Here is a 20,250-nt window from a genome sequence, read left to right as displayed (position 1 = left end):
TTGTGGATAATGGTAGAAAACCAAGAGGCTTCTGAACCTTTCCTCTTTAGTACCACTGTGTACATGGAACTTGATAACTGAATTAAAATCTATGCAGCCATCACTGTACACATCTGTGTCTCTTCATATTTCAACAAGTGAGGAGATATGACCCTCGGATCAATTCTACATTGATTCCAATCAATTTATGTTAGTAACACTTTCCTCTTTTAAGGTAGCCTTATTTGTTCATTGCAAAATAATATCTATAGGTGTTTGCTTCTATATAACTTTTAAAGTGAATATTCCATAGAAAAGATGGCTCTTTATTTATATTTGTCTACTTGCATGCGTTTGTCTGTGTGGGCCCATGTGGGGGTTGTTATGTGTTTCTATGTGTGTGCATGGCAGGATTTCGTGCTAATGAAATGAAAAGCATGTGCCTGTGCACACTTTTACATTTGGCTTTATGTGGTCTGTTGAAGAACTAAACCTGGATCAATGGTTGCCAGAGCTTTCTCCCCACACAACATGTAGTTTTGTGAAAAGTTGGTGGGATGATCTTTTGTGGAGTAGGCTGTCCTCAAATTTATAAAGCCAAGGATGATCTTCAAGTCCATTTTCCTCCTGCTTGTACCTCCCTGCTTTTGAGATTAATTTTGTATCACCACATCCACCATTTTATTTTTGTTTATTTACTTGCAAGTGTAGAGAGAGGAACAGAGATCAAGGCATGCCACAGACTGCTGACACCACAATGAAATCCACATTCACGTGTCACATAAGTGTCTGTTCTTATGTGGGTACTGAGTTATCAAGCACAGGATATCAAGGTTTCTGAGGATGTGGCTTTAAACTGAACAATCTCTCTAGAACACATCTAGTTTTTCACACTTGCTCTTTAAGGATTAAATCCTACTTCTATTGTATTCTTCCACAAAGCTAGAGAATTCTGTTAAGGTTATTTTTAAAAGGCTTCAGTTTTTTAATGAAGAAAATTAAAAATTTCTGGAGCCCCATGTAATCTCAGTACTCAGGCACACTTTGCTTAACATCTTTAGTTAAAAACCCCTATACACAGTAACATAGTATGTCTGAATTAAACAAAATTCTTACCAAACAATGGTGAATTTCCTATTACCTTATGACTTTCATAGAAAAAAGAACTTTTCATAGTATAACAGCAAAGAGTTCAATTCAAAGGATAAATGTCTGGACTTGACTTTATATGGAGAAACTTCTAGGTTTTCAGTGTAAGTGGTGCTTTCAGAAACTCAATAGAATTCAATGGTGTCTTATTACTAAATATCTAGTGATATCAGAAAGGAATTCAGTTCCCATTTATGTAGCACTATTCCATATATTGTTCTTTCTTCTTTTCTTCTTCTTCCTTCTCCCTTTTGTCTTCTCCTTCTTCTCTCCTCCCCTTTTCCTTCTCTCTTTTCTTCTCCTGCTTCTTCTTGTTTATTCCTTTCAGGAACTACCTTACTCTATCATAACCACTTAGAATATAAAAGTGGTTGCATGACAGGCTCATACTCCTGGTAATATTTCTACCTCTGCCTAATGAAGGAGCACCAGTATTAGAGGCATAAGACATGCCATCCAGGTACAATTCTAATTTAACTACTAAATGCTAGTTCATTACTGTGTAAGGCCATAATTTAGGCTATATACTTTAAAAAGTACCTATCCCAAGCATTAATTTAGAATCATAATCTGAAAGAAAATTGAATACAAAATGCTTTCAGCCCAGTTCAGTCTATTTACCATCTGAAGACATAATAAATTGGAATCCAAAATCTTAGTTGTGAAAGATGTTCAGTTACTGTCCATATCCACCTATGAATACAAAAATTTCTACATTAACCTACTACGCCAAGTGATACTTACTCCATTGTCAATGTGTACTCCACACAGATAACCTGTTTTTATGGTACACAGTGTAACAAATGTTAAAAAAAAATAGTAAAAAGGATACCACTTAAAGTAAAAGGAATATAGTTCTTTACCTATCAGACTTTTGAGACAGTAACACAGAAGGATGTCAGTCCTTGAATTCCTGATCCTTCTGCATCAGCTTCCCAAATGCTTCAATTCCAGGTATATGCTAACATGCCTAGCTCTATTAAGCCTTTTTTCACAGGTCTGTAGTATGTGCATGAGGTATCATGATAGGCTTTGTGCTCATGTATGCAGATCATGTAGAATTTTTGGTGTCTTCTATTCAGCTGCATGTCTTCTTTAAATAGTGTCTCATAGAAACTGAAGCTTCTTTATTTTTATTATTTTATTAATTATTTTTAATTATTATTTTATTGATTTATTATTGTTATTATTATTTTATTTATTTTTAGTCAAGCTAGCTAAAAAATGAGCCGGACCAATTCTTCAGTCTCCACTCCACAAAGGGACTGGGATTACACCTATAGGTGGATATACCCTACTGTTTATGTGGATGCTGGGGTACAGAACTCAAGGAAAAGCAGACCCTTAGGTCTTATATAAGAACATTCTTACCCAATGAGCCATTCCCCAGTCCTCTGTAGAAGCCTTTTGGAATCTCATTTAGTGAATTCATTGTATTGGAAACATAACAAAGGAGATGTTTAAAGGCAATCCTCTATTCACTCAAAATTTAGCTCAAGTTATAATAAAGACTTAAAAGGAATTTGGATGTCGAAGGAACATTAGGAAGTTTGTATTAAGGACTCAAGAGCTGACTGATATAGGTACTTTCTGTGCAGAAATGAATGAAAGTCAAGAAAAGGCTGAAACTGCCCAACTTGCAGTCTCTAGAATCCATACAAGACATCTAGGTGTGGTCATGTGCTCTTGTAACCAGTACTACCAAGGGAGCAGAGACCAAGAAGTGGCCTCGCTGCTGAAATGCAGCATGTTTGACTGGAGCGAGGCACCCAACATTCTGCTGTGGCCAACACAGTGAAACAGTGTAGAAGCAATCTGTCTCTATGTTACTTACTGTTTTTCCATGGCAGAGTCTTTGGAACTTGCTTGCCTGAAGCCAGATTACTTTTATGTTCCATAGCTGTGTTACTTGTAGGACTATATATCTAAACAAGCAAAGAAGAATACCATTATGTCAACATATGCATATTTTTCTGGGAGGCTCACATCATTTCTCAGAATGTGACTTTAATCTCAGGGAAAGACGACCTACTTTAATCTGAAATGCAAATACTTTCCAGCAACTTGAATTCTATTTCCACTTCTCTGTAATGTTCGCTATTCTGCATACTCATTAGGACGGGACCAAAATGTTTCATTTTCTAGAAATTAAGATTAACAATAACAACATCCAATGCCTTGTTGAATTACAGGATCATTAACTCAACATACATGAAAACAGTATACCATTACATTGAAAATTCCAAACCTCAGGGCTGGAGAGAAGCATTAGTGGTTAAGTTTCTTGACTCAGAAATGTGAGAGCTCATATTTGCATCCCCAGTACCCTCTATTACCATCATACATGCTTCTGGATTTCATTTTCACTGGATGGAGGCCAAGGCATGCCCATGTATATTCACTTTTCCTCCCCTTTCTCCACCTTGGATCTGTACATTCCCCATTCTATGGTGAATAAATACAACATTAAAAACTGGTGATATATGCCCCACAGTACTGAGGCAAATTTACATTTGTAAATGTTAGAATTCACATTTCAGATTTTTTCTGTATTGCTGATGGAAAATTAGCATGCCCTCGAAAATTATCAAGAGCTGGGCATGGTGTCACATGCCCTTAATCATACCAGTCAGGACTTATAACTAGAGGAATCAGTGAGAGCTTGTGTTAACGTTGAGACTTCATAGTTAATTCCAAATCAGCCTATGATAGAACAAGAACTTACCTCAAAATCAAAAATAAATAAATAATCAACTGACTCATGTAACCCAGTAACAAAAATATATCATGTCATGTTCGGGAATATAAAATACAAAGAACAAATTGTAGCACACAAGATAAATCCCCACACTTGGAAGGCAGGGTTTGAGGATTGCCATGTTTTAGTTCACAGTGTACTACTGCTGAGTTTAAGGTCAGTCTATAGGAGAGTGAGACCATGTCTCACAAAATAAAAATAAAGTTGATAAAAGTATAGACTCCATTTCCTGGCACTGTGGAACATTTCTTCAACCCAGGCACTCAGGAGATAGAGGTAGGAAGACCTCTCTGAATTTGAGACCAAAATGGTACTATTCTTTCATGGTCAGGCTAGGATAGAGTAAGATACTACACAGAAAAACAAAAGAAATCAAGCAAACAAACAAGAAAGAAAAAAAATGAAAAAGACAATTTTATTTATTTGTTTTCAAATCCAGATATAGTCTTAGTTTTGTTGGGAACAATTCTCCTCTGTTTTCAGTTGGGAGATGAGAATTCTGAGGTTTGAACTGGTTATAAAATATAAGTATGAAGAGTAATGATTTTCTTCCTTACCCAATAAATACTCTGGATTTCCAAATCTCAAACTACTTTAAAGACCCCATCTGCAGACTCTAGCTGTCTGGAGTAGAAATGATTTAAATGGAATTGCTGCAAAATTTCTTGTGGAGGTGTGATGTGTAAACCCTTAAGGGTGCATGTTTGGAGACCAGAGAACGGCTCTGGGTGTCTTCCTTGAGGATTCTTCACTTTACTTACCATGCCAGTGTCTTTCACTTGAACCCACAGATTTATTCTCCCTCAGTTTGGCCCAGTAATTCTGTCTTTGCCTCCTGAGGACTGAGACTGCAAGCTTGTGGCTAGGTCTAATGGTATTTATATGAGTACCAGGGAATCACAACTCTGACACATGTTTGTGCTGCGAGCAAGTTATCATTTCCTCAGTTTTTGTGTATGACTTTGTTAACAATGCAAATGTGGAAATATAAAAGAAGAAAAAAGCAAACAAGACACAAGAATACCACCTACAGGTATGGGTAGGTTCCTCCACAATTAGAGACATTTAGTTGCTTAGCTGACTTTGCCAGCTTCAATTCCTCAGCACCCATATAACATAAATCCAGATGTACAAAGTAGCACATGTATGTAGACAATTTTTGCAATGGTAAGGAGTCCTGCTGTTCACATTCTCACTTATTCTCTTTAACAATAAATAAACAATTTAAAGAACATACAAACGAAAACAACCAAGAAAGGCTAACAGTGCTGCTCCTCTGTAACACAATAAGGTAACATTTTTGTGCCTTAACTGATAAGTACAAAGACCATGATCTTGTATCAAGGAACAAATACAGAAAAAAAAAAATACCAGTAAAAATATCTGCAGTAGATAACCAATCAAACATCATCAAGGTAAGATTGTGGACTTTACTTGCCAGGCCTTTCCTCTGCTTTGCCTTGCTTATTGAGTTGCATTGCCAATTTGTTGCCTTGCTTCTTCATTTCTTTTCCTCTTGTATTAACTTTTCTCTTACTTTCCCTTTTGCCTTGCCTTTTAACTTGCCTCTTGCTTTGCCTTCCCGTTGCCTTGACTTGCCTTTTCCCTTGTCATGCCCTGAATGAATTGTTTTGTCTTATCTCTTGCCTTACCTTGTTTCTTGACTAGCCTGTTGTCTTGCCTTGTTCCTTGCCTTGACTTGCCCTGCCTTGTCACTTGCCTTGCATTGCTTCTATCCTTGCCTGGCCTCTTTTCTTGCCTAATCTCTTGCTTTAGCATGCTCCTGAATTGCTTTGCCTTCAGCCTTGCCCTTCAATGCATCCTGCATTGCTTTGACTATTCCTGGCCTTGTTGTGCCCTTGAATGAACTTGCCTTCCCTACCTTGTCTCTTGCCTTGCTTGACCTATTGGTTTCTTTGGCCTGTTGCATATGCTCCCTCTTGCCTTTCTCCCTGCCTTGTCTGCTGACTGGCCTTGCTTCCCCTTGCCTTGTCTGTTGATTAGCATTGCCTTTCTTTGCCTTCCTTTCCCTGCATTGTCTCTTGCCATGCATGCCTACTCATCTTGCCTCATGCCTAGCATTATATTCCATGGTGCCTTACCTTGCCTGTTGCCTTGCTTTCCTCTTTACTTGCCTTACTTTATGTATAGCCTGGCCCTTTGCCTTTCTTTACCTTGCCTTGCCTTGCCTCTTTAGTTGAATGACCTCTTGACTATCTACCCTCTTGTCTTTCCTTGCATCACTTTTGTCTTGTGTGAACTCTTGCATAATCTTCCTTCTATTGTGGCCTCCAGAATTGCCTGGCCTCTTGTCTGTTTTGTGACTTCTTGTCACCTGAAATGCCACTTTCTATGCTTGCTGATTGCCTTCCTGGTCCCTTGCCTTTTTCTGGCCTCTCCTTTTCCCTTGCCTTGCTCTTACCAGGCTGTGTCCCTTTCCTCTTGCCTTGCCTTTCGCCTTGTGTGCTGGACTATAGAATTACCTGGCTCATTTTCTTTGCTCATTCTTTCCTGGCCATGATTCATGGCAAACCTTCTTCTTGGCTTGTCCCTTCCACTTCCTTGCCTAACTTCTTCTCTTGCCTTATGTGGTCTCTTCCCTTGCCTTGCCTGGCCTCTGGACTTAAGTGGGCACTTGCCATGCTGTTGTTTAACTGCGTTGCCTGGCCCCTTGCCTTTCTGGCCTCTCCTCTTCCCTTGCTTACCTCTTCCCAGGCCATGCCCTTGCCTCTTGACTTGCCTTTCACCTTGTTGGCCTGGGCTGTAGCATTTCCTGACTCGTTGCCTATGCTCCTTCTTTCCTGGCCTTGATTCATGGCAAGCCTTCCCCTTGCCTTACATGTACCATTTCCTTGCCTTGCCCATTCTCTTCCCTTATGTGGCCTCTTCCCTTGCCTTGCCTGCACTCTTGCCTTAAGTGGCCATACCTTCCCTGGGCTCTTGCCTTGCTATTGTCCCTTATTTGCCTTGCCTTATTTTGCCTCGCCTCTTACCTCGCTTGACTCACAGCTGTCCTTGCTTCCCTTGCCTATTCATTTATCTGGATTCACTTTGCCTGTAGGCTTGCCTTGTTTCTTTCCTGGCCTCTTGTATTAATTGCCTCTTCCATCACGTTAACGCCTGTCTTGCCTTGCTTCCTTCTCACCTTTGCCTGGACACTAGCATTGTGTTCCCTTTTTCCCTCTTGTTTCTCCTGGCCTTTTGCCTTCCCTTTTTGCCTTGTCTGTTGCTTCATGCCTTGACTCTGGCTTCTTGCTTTGCCTCACATCATTTCCTCTTGCCTTTCCACCCATTCCCTTTCCTTCTTTTTTTTTTTCCTATCATTATTTCTTTTCTTCTTTCTTTGTTTCTGTTTTTATTTTCCTTTCTTTCCTTTGTTTTTCTAATGGAGCACACAGATTTGGGGATGTAGGGGACACAGTAAGGCCAATGCATTTACCATTTCTTCTCACAGAATCTGGTTGTGCCCCAGGTAAATGGGGTGGTGTTATTCTCTTCAACCAATTCTGCCAAAGGAAGCAAAAATTCATTTGTGATAACCAACATGAGACACAATTATAGTTCATTGTATGGTGATCAATACTGTCTCTACGTTTATAATGCAAGTAAAACTCATTTACCCCCAATGTGACACAGAAGCAGGAATTTAATTACAAGATATAAATACAGAACAATACATAATATTAACCCTACCTCATAACAATCAGACACAGATATCACAATAGAAGTTACAAAAGGAAGCAGATGGGAAGAAATGTTTTTGCTAGTCAAGAGGCACAGGCTATTCTACATGTTTGCATGGTGTTACAAATGAGCTCAACTGGGGGCCTATGAAAAAAGGAAGGCTTTTTGAGCAATATGGTACAGTAAGATAAAAGAAAATTTTCCTTGAGCAAATGACTTGAGATTTACATATGTTGAAGAAAATGATGTAGTGGCATTTACCTTGATCCCAGTATTCATCACAAGGAGGGTACTCCCAAGTGTTCTTGGGAAAAGTGTCTTGTCCAGGGTTCCTGGTTGGGTTGAACTGCAAGACAAGAAATTTACATATAAATGACAGACTACCAGGTTTCCATGCAAAAGGCATTATAGCCTTATCAGACTATTTTGTATAAAACATGGCTAGAACAAATTTTGCAAGACAAGAAAAGGAAACAGAAATAAAGACATACATCACATGCATAGAAATTAAAAAATCTCATAGAAAATGATAAAGATATAGATATCTAGATACAGAAATAAGTATATCTATGTATATATTGAGATAGCTGCATTTAGTACTGGCTAGTGTCATGGTCACTATGTAACCAAGGATGATCTGGAGATCCCTGGTTCTCCTGCCTCCACCCTGAGTGCTGAGAATACAGAAAATATGTTCACATCAGATTCACTTAATGCTGGGGGTCAAGTAAGAAGGTGATACATATTAGGAACCACTTTATAAACTGAGCTCATAACCAGCCCCAAGAATATGAGTCAGGCTCTTAGGATAGAAAATTGTCTGGTCACCTAATTATAAAAATTATGGAGATACACAATATACCATTTTTAAAAAATAGGTGAAGGTAGAATTTTGCTCACAATGTACATTTGAAAGAGTCAGTTGTAGTTTGGGAACCTTTGAACTATCCAGGCTTACCCACATCCTGCTCTGTACAACACCTGTCATCACATATTGAGATATGATGACTGAGTTCAGTCCTTGGAACCAGGTGACGAGCATTGAATGGACATGTAGCCAAATTTTTTGCAACATCAGGATGATTCTGTGGAATCAAAAGAAAGGGATTGGTTAACTGTTTGGATTTCTTAAAGCCAAGGATGGTGTGTCAGCCTTTTACTGTTACTGACTCCTCTCAAGTTCCCCAACAAATATGTAGCTCAGCTGTAGTGTGTATAAGCCTAACAGAAAATTAAGAAGGAAGTGTTTATTGATACAAAGAATGTAAAGACATTATTTCAAAATCATCAAAATGTAAGCCTCTTTCTGATGAGTGTCAAGTATGAAACCAAATTTCTGTGATTACACAGATGTAAGCAATCAATTGCAAGTGTATTTCCTCATTTTTTTCTTGGTATCACAAGGGTCTCCCAGAAAGTAAAATCTGTAATGGCAGAGTTCTGTGCATGTCTTTAAAAGGTGATATTCAGGATGGACCATAACACTAGAATGCAACCCATATGCATGGGTGCAGTGTTCCCGCTAATGTAGTACAGGCATGGGAAAATAGCTGCTTAATGTAGCTGGCTGCAGAGGATACAGACAAGTGATGTTTTTCAGATTAATGCAGGGACACACTTTTCAAGCAATACAAAGTGACTCTCAAGAATATGATATTTACATTAGTAATCTCAGGTAAACAGAAAATTCAAATGATAGGAAATAACTTATAGGAAAACATTCCTGTATTAAACCAAAATCTTGTATTAATCTAAAAGTAAGGATTTACAATTATCAACCAAATGTTTTGGCAAATGTACCAATGAAAAATGCACAAAAGATATGGCTTGGCCACCAATACATTGACCCAACTCTGCAAAATAGACTCTGTCATGCTCATGAAAGCAACACAAATTAAATTCATAGACACACACACACACACGCACTCTCACACACTCACACTGCATGCATCTAAAGACAGTTTGCAATGACTGGAGTCCTAGCATGTCCACCATAACCTCTTTGTCTCTCTCTCAGTCCTCTCTCTCCTGAAAGCAAAAGTTTGTTTATTTGGGAAGCGAATAACAATAAGTCAAGATGGGGCAGGGATAAGAAACTGTAATTTTCTTGAGTGAATTTGATGAAAACATACTATATAATTGAAAGAAACTGTGAAAAAATAAGAAAAAGAGCCTTCAGAAATAAAACCTCAGATAAGTAACATAAAGTAATTTGTAGCAGGATATACTGGGCCAGTTGTGAAGTTGAGGCAGGTGGACCACTTCAAGGATATCCTTGGCATTGAATGTTACATCCGTTGCCCTATATGGAACATTATTCTAAACAAAAAGACAGAGCTGAGGAGGAGTTAAGTTAATAAAGAGTTGGAGGCAAAATGATAAGGACCTAGTATAGATTTCCAACATTCCTGAAAAGACGAAAATGATGACACATGATCCCACCGCTTGGCTGGTGGAGAGAAGAGATGCCAGGGCTTACTATCTACTGAGTATAATTCATTCTGTGATCTCCAGTTTCAGTAAGAAATCCTGTCTCAAACTAACTTTGTCAGGTGTGGTGATGCATGCCTTACACTCCATCACTCTCAAGACCAAATCTGTAGGAAACTGTGAGTTTCAGACCAGCCTGAGAGGCAGTTGAAAAAGGATATGAAAAGCCCATTCTTTCCCACTCTCAAATGGAAATACCAAAGAATACTCAAGAGATACTGTTTGGAAAGGATGTTATTGCCACCACTTGAGGGAAGAAAACCAAAGAGAAAAAAAAAATTATATTATCCCTTTTTGTCACTGTTGGTATTTAACACAGGAGGTGACTCACCAAACCATTGTGACATTCATTTAAATATTTCAATTTAGGGCTGGGAACATAGAGCAGCAGTTAAAGACACTTTTTGAAAAGCCTGACAGCCCAGCTTGATTCCTCATTACCTATGGTAAGCAAAGCACATGGGTCTGAAGACCTGCTGCAGTGGCCAGATGTGCTGATTTGCATATATACTAAACCAAACTCACAGGTAAATGAAGGAGGAAAGGAAAAAGGGAAGAAAGGACGAGTAAAAGAGAAATAAGGCCAGGAAGGGGGAAAAAGAAACCATTTAAGATAAAATTACTTGCAACTTCCAAAAATCTATCTTTTTTTACCTTTTGAAAATTCAGAATAGGGAACCTCTAGGGTCATGCTGTCCCTATACACACAGTGATCCTTCTGACTGCCTGGATTAAAGGCATATACCACCACATCAGCTAAATCTACACATGTAAAACAACTCAAATGTAATGAGAGGGTGAATTATCCTACCTTTTTCACTTGATAAGGTGATAAGGAATCCTGCAGGCCCTGGTGTGGTGATTTTTATCCTAAGGGCATTGTAATAGTCTTTCTGGGTCCAGAGATTCCTCTGACACAGAGAGAAGCACAGTTAAATATAAAGCATAATAGGATCTTATGAAATTACCCCTTTATGGACATGTTGGATTTTTCCATAAAATCTATAGAAAATAATAAGTCTAAATAAAAGGATCATTTAAACTCAAGCCTGAGCTAGCTAGACAGGTCATTCCAGGTCATCCTGGGATGGAATACAAACTTACTAGGAAAAAATGAAAGCCAAAACCAACCAAACATAAATAATGAAAACGCAACCATAAAAATCATAAACTGTGTCTCTAAATATCTGATTTGGTAGGATTCAAGGCACCCAAGGTTTTAATACTGAAGCAAACGTAAAATGAATCCATCATGGCTAAGGGAAATTTGTATAAGAGGAGGCTGAAAGAATGTTAGAGCCACACATCTGGTCATTTTGCACAGAGACACTGGCTGTTACCCATAACTGATGACTAACCCGACAATGCATGGCCCATATTCTCCAATGAGAAGAGTAACTGCGTAGTGTGATGGAGAGGGGTCAGGCTGACAATATTAACAACATGACTGGATACACACCGTGTACATAACTAATTTTTAAAACATTCTCAACTTTAAATTTAAAAAATTCTCTGGGCTATCATTGAAAGGTAATAATCCCAACAAAATCAGCAGTGGTACTGGTGAAGTTTCAGTTACGGTTTTACTGGATAGTATTTTCTGCTGATTACTGTATGATAAAGTTAAACATCATTCCCTTTCTTTTCAAAACATGATAACTAGGGTCATTTAAGTTCTCTATCTACTCTAACTACAACTTCACACCAGCAAGTTAACACTGGAGTGGCCACTGGTGTGCCACCATGTCCAGTTTGGCCCTCTGCCCTTGCAAACAGTCCCCACTCCAACTGGTCCCAGAACAAGCTGAGGATATTTAATCCTTCCTATTACCATGAATTTATGACATGAACAAAATTGATACAAACATCTCTGAGTCATTTACATTCTATAAAAGCTCAGAAATATTTGTGCATAGAATTTTAAAATTTTCTGTGTTAATTTACTCCATAAGTATTGCTGGTTACTCTAGGTAACTAATAAATGATTCCATTCCTTTTACCAGATAGGTAATTTTCCTTTTCCTATTTTGGACTATAGAGGAGAAAAAAGTTCTTTTATCACAACCAAATATTCCAAAGGAGAAAAAAATATCTGCAAAAATAATGAAAACAAAACAAAACAACACACAGAACCTCCTGAGTCTAAAACCAGCAGACAGACAGATCTCTTGCATGGGGAGAAAAAGAGGCACTAGCCTATAACATATTATTGAAACTGTTGGTGAAAAGGTAAGCTTACCAGGCTAAACCCCACAATTTAACAACTTTGTGTAGGGCAGTAAATTAAATGGTTAAGCACACTCTCTGTAAGGAGAGGTGGCATCCTAGTAAAATGATACTGCCAACATTGAAGGTAAGGATAAAAGTAATAATTCACATTTGATAAGAAGTATATAAACCAGGTACCTGAAATGGAGAGCAGAATTCAGTGTGGAAATGTAAAAGATAGTTTTGCTGGGATGGTGCTAAGCATGGAATTAATTAGTCACCATGATCCTGATGCAAATAATCAAGGAAGTGACTTGAAGACCAGAATGAATAGGAAGGAAAAAAGCCCTAGAGGTTTGCCAAGCTTATTATTCTAGCTAAACTCTTCTTTTGCTAAATACCTTATTTATTGTTTTATTTAATTGAGAGAGAGTGAGAGAGGCAGATAAAAGGACAGAATGGGTGTGTCAGGGCCTTTGGCCGCTTCAAGCAAACACCACATGCAAGTGCACCCTTGTGCATCTGGCCTACATTGATCTAGGAGAATTGGCCCAGGTCATTTGGCTTCTCAGGGAACTGCTTTCATTGGTAATCCATCCCACCAGCCCACCAAACTCTTCGTGACAAGCAATCTTTTCTATTTTTGTAGTGTTGGAATACACTGGGAGCATTTAATGATGAAATAATTTTAAGTCTCCCTTCATTTAATCCCTCACATCATTAGTAAATGGTAGACCATGTCAGCAGCTTATAGACCAGTCAAAACTTACAAGTCACATACTTTTTTCATAACTGCTCATATAGGGGTATAGTTCAGAGAAGTACCATAAAGCTTTGTTACTCATTTATTGGTAATTTAGGTAAACTCAAACCTCCTTTGCTAGAGTAAAAAACAATCCACTTATATAGTTATAAGTTATAGTTATAAGATCCAAAACTAGGGCCTTGAGCATGCTAGGCTAACATTCTACTACAAGTTAATTCCACTGTCTTACAAAAGTATACTTCGTAAACTGAGAACTAGGTGAGAACATCTTGAATACTGGTCCTATGTCAAAGGGAATATACTATTATGCTCCCTCTTCTCCACTTCATGTCACTAATTCCCCTCTTCATTGGAGTTACCAGCCTTCCCTGTATGGTCATGAGTGTACCAGTTTCTCCCTCCCCCTCTTCTCTCCCTGTGGGTATGTGTGTAAACAACATCACAAAATATACTCAGGCAATTATATTATATTATATAGTATATCCTATATACTATGACTATTATATTCTTTCAACTCCTCTTCTAGAATGAATGATCCCTGAGCCTTGAAGGCACTTGGTTAGTCTCTGTGGGGTGAGCACTTAGTGGTCTACTTTACTGGTTTCAAAGATTTTTTTGTTGTGGTGGTTGTTCTAGTTTTACTGTTCAAGGTAGAATCAAGGTCTAACCCAATGGGACCTGGAATTTATGATATAGCGTAGAACCCACAGTGGTCATCAGACGTGGCCTCCTGCATGCAAGGACTAACAGGCAGAGAGAGAGAGAACGGTCATGGGAGATATTCTTGCCACTGCAAATGAGCAACAAATTAATTTGCCCCAGTGCCTTCGGCATATGTAGGTACTGGGGAACAGAACATGAGTCTTTAGTGTTTGAAATCAAGTGTTTATACTGCTGAGCAATCTCCCCACGCCTGAATTTGGTAAATTTTGAGTCACTTCACAATCCACCACCATGTCCTGAAGGTGATTATCAGGATAGCAGTGAGAGTGGTAATCATATTTAATCTGCCAGTAAAACTGTTAATACTGAAAAGCTACAGAGCATTCAGAAATTCATGGAGACTAAACAACAAGGAATCAAACACCAAATTAATAAATTCACAGAATAAATTAGAATGATAATACAACATACCAAAACCTTTGGGAAAAAAATGAAGTCAGTCCTAAGAGGGAATTTGATAGCTCTAAGTGTCTATATTAAGATATTAAGAGACAAGTTCTTAAACAGTCACTCAATCATTGGGATCATATGAAGCTGAAGAGTTTCTTTACAGAGAAGCATAAAATAAGCAAAGCCAATAGAATACCCACAGAAGGGGAGAAAATATTTGCAGGTTATCCAACTGATAGAGGTATTATCTCTAGAATTTACAAAGAACTCAAAAGTCTAAATAATAAGAAGACAAATACACCACTCACAAAATGGGGCATAGAGTTAAACAGGCAATTCACAGAGGAAGAGATACAAATGGCAAACACACACTTAAGAAAATGTTCATCATCCCTAATCATCAGAGAAATGCAAATTAAAACAACTATGAGATTCCACCTTACCCCAATAAGGATAGCCAACATCAAAAAGGTCAAATGAAAATAAATGCTGGCGAGGATATGGAGAAGCAGGGACACTCATTCACTGTTGGTGGGAATGCAGGATGGTGCAACCACTTTGGCAAGCAATAAGGAGACTCCTGAAAAAGCTGACTATAGAAATACCAACAGACCCAGTTATACCATTACTGGGCATCTACCCTAAAACCTTCAAACCAAAAGCCAGAGAGATTTGCTCAACCATGTTTGTAGCAGCTCAATTCGTAATAGCTAAAAGCTGGAATCAACCCAGATGTCCATCATTAGAAGAATGGATAACAAAGATGTGGTATATCTACACAATGGAATTCTATACAGCAGTAAGAAAAAGTGACATAAAGAAATTTGAGGAAAAATGGGTGAACCTGGAACAGATCATTCTCAGCAAACTTACCCAATCTCAGAAAAAAAAATGGACACATAGTCTCACTCATCTACAACACCTAACCTGAATCTACCCAAGATACCTTACATACCCAGCAAGCACCTCATGGACTAGACAATAAGATGGATGGGAGGGCAGGGAGGGCATCGAAGGGTGGAAAACAGTAATCCGGACCCAAATGGCAATGGTACCATAAAATTCTACTTCCTAAAAGACAGACCAAATGGCTGAACCTTCACTAGACCCTTACAGGAAACACCTGAACTACAAGACACTGGAGAGGGTAGGATCAAAAGTGACCTAAATCTTCTACATCTTCCCTCCCTCCCTCTCCCCCTCTCCCCTCTATCTCTATCCTCTCTAACTCTTGTATATTAGTTATCTTTTTCCTCAATTTCTTAGTGGACACTGACCTGTAACCCCCACTTCCAGCTTGGGCCTACCATCCACAATGAGCTTTTGATCAGAGAAACCTACAAGGTTTCCCAAAATAATGACAGACTTCTATCAGAGTACTTGATGACCCACCAAAGGCCAGTGGTAAGACCCTATTGGTGAAGACTCCATACGCAACTGACGCGTAAAATGGAATGACATGGCTGGAAGCCAGGAGAGAGTCAGTCCCCAGACAGTCAGCGTGTCTAGTGCCAGAAGGCGCTACATAGGCGACTGGGGGAAATGACCAATATCTGTCCAAGCAATGCATTGTGTAACCTAATTAGCAACAAATAACCTGATGTGATGCCACACAAGTGCAATAGTGGCACACAGCCATGGTGAGGAACCAATTGCTCTTGATTTGGCTAACTGATTCACTCAGTGGTACTATACCCATAGCTGGAGCTGGGAAACAAGTCAGAACCATACCCAAACACAAGCCCACTCTACAATATCAAGCTACCATCAATCACGGGGTATAAGTGGGCCTATACCTATCATACTGTCTATCAAAAAAGTAAGTGTTATCTCAATTCTCTGGGTGCTAACTTACTCTCCGTTGGAGAATCTGCTTCTCTTTTCCAGATAGATGTAGATCCTAAGAAGAGAGCTGCCCCAACATACCTCAAAAGGGGCCCAACTGAAACTAAGGACAACTGGTGAAACAAGCAAAGGTGATGTTTTCCTGTGAACCGGATACCAGCACTAGGGGAAGGAGACCAATGCAGAGAAAAATCAACTCCTACCAAATCAGAGAGCCAGAGCCTCAGAGGCCCCCAACACCTCAGCACTGAAGCAGACCAAAAATGAACCCAAAATGGCTCAGGGAAATTTTGCGGAAGAGGGGGTGGAAAGAATGTCAGAGTCACATGTTGGGTCATGATTTGCAGAGACATTTATCATACCAATAACTGTGGGCTAACTCCACAGTGCATGACCCATTTACATCAACAAGGAGGGTCCAATGGGAGGGGTAGATCACAGATGAGCCTAAACAATGGTACCAAACTGCCTGTATTTACTGAAAAGAAAACTAATAAATTAAATTAAAAAAAAAGATATTAAGATATTAACAGTTTGATGCTTTACCTTCAGTCCTTGGTAAATGAAGAAGGATGGGAAGAAGTAATAAAGATTATGCAGGATTTAATAAAACCATCCAAAAATACAAAGAAACATAAGTTGGTTCTTTGAAACAAGATTGGTAAACCTAAATTTGACCACAATAAAGAGACAAAACTTAATGAAGTTACAGATGAAAGAATCACTATTCCAAGAGAATCCAAAGAAATTCATACAATTACATGAACCTTCTTTTAGAATATATACATATGTGTATATATTTGAAAATCTGAAAGAAATGGTTGATTCATATGACTTTCTAAAATGAAATCCAAAAGAGATACTCCATTAAAATAGACCTATAACAAGTACAGACATCCAAGACATTATTTAAGACTCCCAACTAAAAACTTTCAGGCTAAGGATCAATAGGTGAACTTTACCAGATATTCATGAAGAACTAACACCACTGCTTGTCAAATATTTCCATGATATACAAATGGAAAGACTCTACTGAACTCCTTCTATAAAGCCAGCATCAACCTAATACCAAAAACAAAGATATAACATACATACATACATAAATAAATAAATTAAAAAAAAAATTACACACCGTAAAATCTCTACCAGCAAACTGTTAGAGCAGGATAAACACTTTTAGTAAAGTATCAGGATCCAAAATAAATACACAGAAATCAGTAGCTTTCCTATATACTAATAAGAAATATATTGATGATAAAATCAGGGAGTCTCCAAACTTCAAAATTGCCTTAAGTTATATAAATAAATTACCTTGGAATAAACTTAACCAAGGAGGCAAAAGATATCTACAATGAGAATGTTAAAACACTTAAGAGAAATCTACAGAAAACACAAGAAAATGAAAGTATATCTTATGATCTTGAAATGGAAGCATCAATATTGGGAAAATGTCAATATTGCCAAAAGAAATATACATATTTAATGCAAGCCCCATTAAATTTCCAATGACATTCTTCACAGAAATAGAAAAAAATACCTGAAATTCATGTTGAAGAACAAAAAAATTTCAAGTAACCAAACAATTTTAAGCAAAAAAATGACACATTACAAAATCATAGTAACATGGACCTCAACATCAGACCTGAAACTCTGAAGCTTCTAGAGGAAAAGGTAGGGGAAAGCCTTCAACATATTTGCATATTGACTTTCTGAATGTAGCCCTGTTTGATCCAAAAATAAAACAATGAATCTACTACTGGGTTCTCAAGAAATTACAAAGCTTTTGTACAGCAAAGGACACCTTGAATACAGCAAAGAGAAAACAAACAGAATGGGAGGAAGTAGTTTCCAGCTACAGGTCTGACAGTGGATTAATATTCAGAATGTACAAATAACTCAAAAACAGAATAATAGGGAATCACAACCTTATTGAAAATGTGCTATGAAACTAAATAGAGAGTCCTCATCAGGAAAAATACAGATGGCATATAAACACCTAAAAAACTGTGCTACATCCTTAGCCTACAGGAAAATGCAAATTAAAACTACCCTGAAAATCCATCTGTCTCCCATCAAAATGGCTACCATCAAGCAATCAAATGGCAATAAATGTTAAGGAGGATGCAGTAAAAAGGGAATAATTCTATGGTGTTGGTGGGAATTTAATCTGATACAGATTATGAAAATCAGTTTGGAGGTTTTTGAGACAGCTAAAAATAGATTTTCTATATGATCCAGCTATGGCAATCCTAGGCATATATTCTAGTAACTCTTCTCATTACCTTATAGATACTTGCACAACCATGTTTATTGTGGCTGTATTCAAAATAGATAAGAAATGGAACCACCTAGATGTCCATACACAGATGAATGCATAATAAAGATGTGGTACATCTACAACATGAGTTCTACTCAGTGGTTAAAATAAAAATGGAATTTGCAGGGAAATGGATCAATCTGGAAAGGATTATACTAAGTGAGGTAACCCAGGCCAGAAAGCCAAATGTTGCATATTCTATGTCACATGTGGATCCTAGCTACAAATGTTTAGACTTGTGTTTGACCTAGAAAGAAAAAAAAACAAAACAAAACAGGAATACAGGCCTAAAAGCTAGAAAACAGCTATAAAGGCATGAGGAGATTCAATCAAAATTTGATAGTTTCTTAAAACACATATAAAAATATAATTTTTTGAATAATGTCAGTTGGAAACTGTAGTTAATTTCTAGAAAATTTTCAGTGCCAAGCATGGGTTTACTTACAGTGAATTGTTGGCTAGGGAAGTCTCTGTTGCCTCTAGAACATTATAGGCTATTGCAAAGATCCTTGGTTTTCCTTGAAAAATAGATGGTAAGACCCTATTGTTGAAGACTTCACATGCCTGAGAGGCACAGTCATTGTGAAATCAAGCTGGTGGTGAGTACAAAACTTTCTCCCTTTAGGCCAGCCAACTAAAGATGGAAAAGGCTATAGTATATGCAGCCTTGATGGGAGATAGAAGAAATCAGTAATGAAAACAGTGGACACTGGAAACATCAAGTTCGGCTGGATAGGCCAAATGAATGAATGAGTTCACTAGTTGTATGGCTGCTCTGGTGGAAACCAACTGCTAATTGGACTGAAGGCCCACTATATGGAAGAGAATACATGCCTGGCAAGTGTAGACCATCCCTTATAATAGAAAGCCTGGTTTTGTCTGGATAAATACATATATTTCTGTAGCCAAATAGCCCCAAAGCATATACTGAATAATACTCACAGATTAATGCTACTCAAACTTCTAGTTAGAGAAACTTCTCTTTTCAGATGGCAACCACCAATGGGATGACCCAAAAGAGAAAAAAGGATGGAGGAGTGTCCAGCATTAAAATACCTCACATCCTCCAATGCTCTTGGTCAGTTTGGGAAGAAGTGAAGAATGATCATAAGAGCCAAAGGAAGGGTACCACTCTTAATATGCAACTGTCTAGACAGAATTGGGCTTCCATATCCAACACTTTGCAGTATCTAGCAATGCTTACACAAGAGACTCAGAGCCGGAGGAAAACATGATGCCATTAAGTTAAAAGAGACTAATGGAGAAAGGCAGGAGATATGACAGAGAGCAGAGTTATGAAGGGAAAAGTGGAGGAAGGGAAAGAAATACTATGATTTGTTGTCTAAGTGTAGAAGTCGACAATAAAAATATATATTAAAAGGGCTGGAGAGATGGCTTAGCGGTTAAGCGCTTGCCTGTGAAGCCTAAGGACCCCAGTTCGAGGCTCAGTTCCCCAGGTGCCACATTAGCCAGATGCACAAGGGAGCGCACGCATCTGGAGTTCATTTGCAGAGGCTGGAAGCCCTGGCATGCCCATTCTCTCTCCCTCCCTCTATACATCTTTCTCTTTTGTGTCTGTCATTCTCAAATAAATAAATAAATAATTTTAAAAAAGAAGACCTTATTAAAATACACACACACACACACACATCATACATACATACATACATATATATATATATACACACACACATATATATATATACACACACACACACACACACATATATATATATATATATATATATATATATATATATATACATACATATATATATATATATGGGAGAGGCTTCATAATTTCTCTAGAATTTTTATCCTTTCTATGCTTATTCGTATTATTTTTGCAACAGTGTGTCCTGCATCCTATTCTGATGATAATCTTGAGATTCTCTTACTTTTTTTTAACCTCCCAATTGCTAGGAATAAAAGCATGCACAA

At 38.1% G+C, this 20,250-nt stretch overlaps 1 pseudogene; it reads right to left on the bottom strand.

The window, feature by feature from the left end:
* Positions 1-1,804: 1,804 nt before the first annotated feature.
* LOC123457173 lies at positions 1,805-11,437 on the bottom strand (annotated as a pseudogene).
* Positions 11,438-20,250: the final 8,813 nt, after the last annotated feature.

The sequence above is a fragment of the Jaculus jaculus genome (assembly GCF_020740685.1).
Source record: "Jaculus jaculus isolate mJacJac1 chromosome Y unlocalized genomic scaffold, mJacJac1.mat.Y.cur SUPER_Y_unloc_2, whole genome shotgun sequence".
Taxonomy (NCBI): domain Eukaryota; kingdom Metazoa; phylum Chordata; class Mammalia; order Rodentia; family Dipodidae; genus Jaculus; species Jaculus jaculus.
Note: the sequence above shows the minus strand (reverse complement) of the source record. Positions and strands in the feature narration are given on the sequence as shown.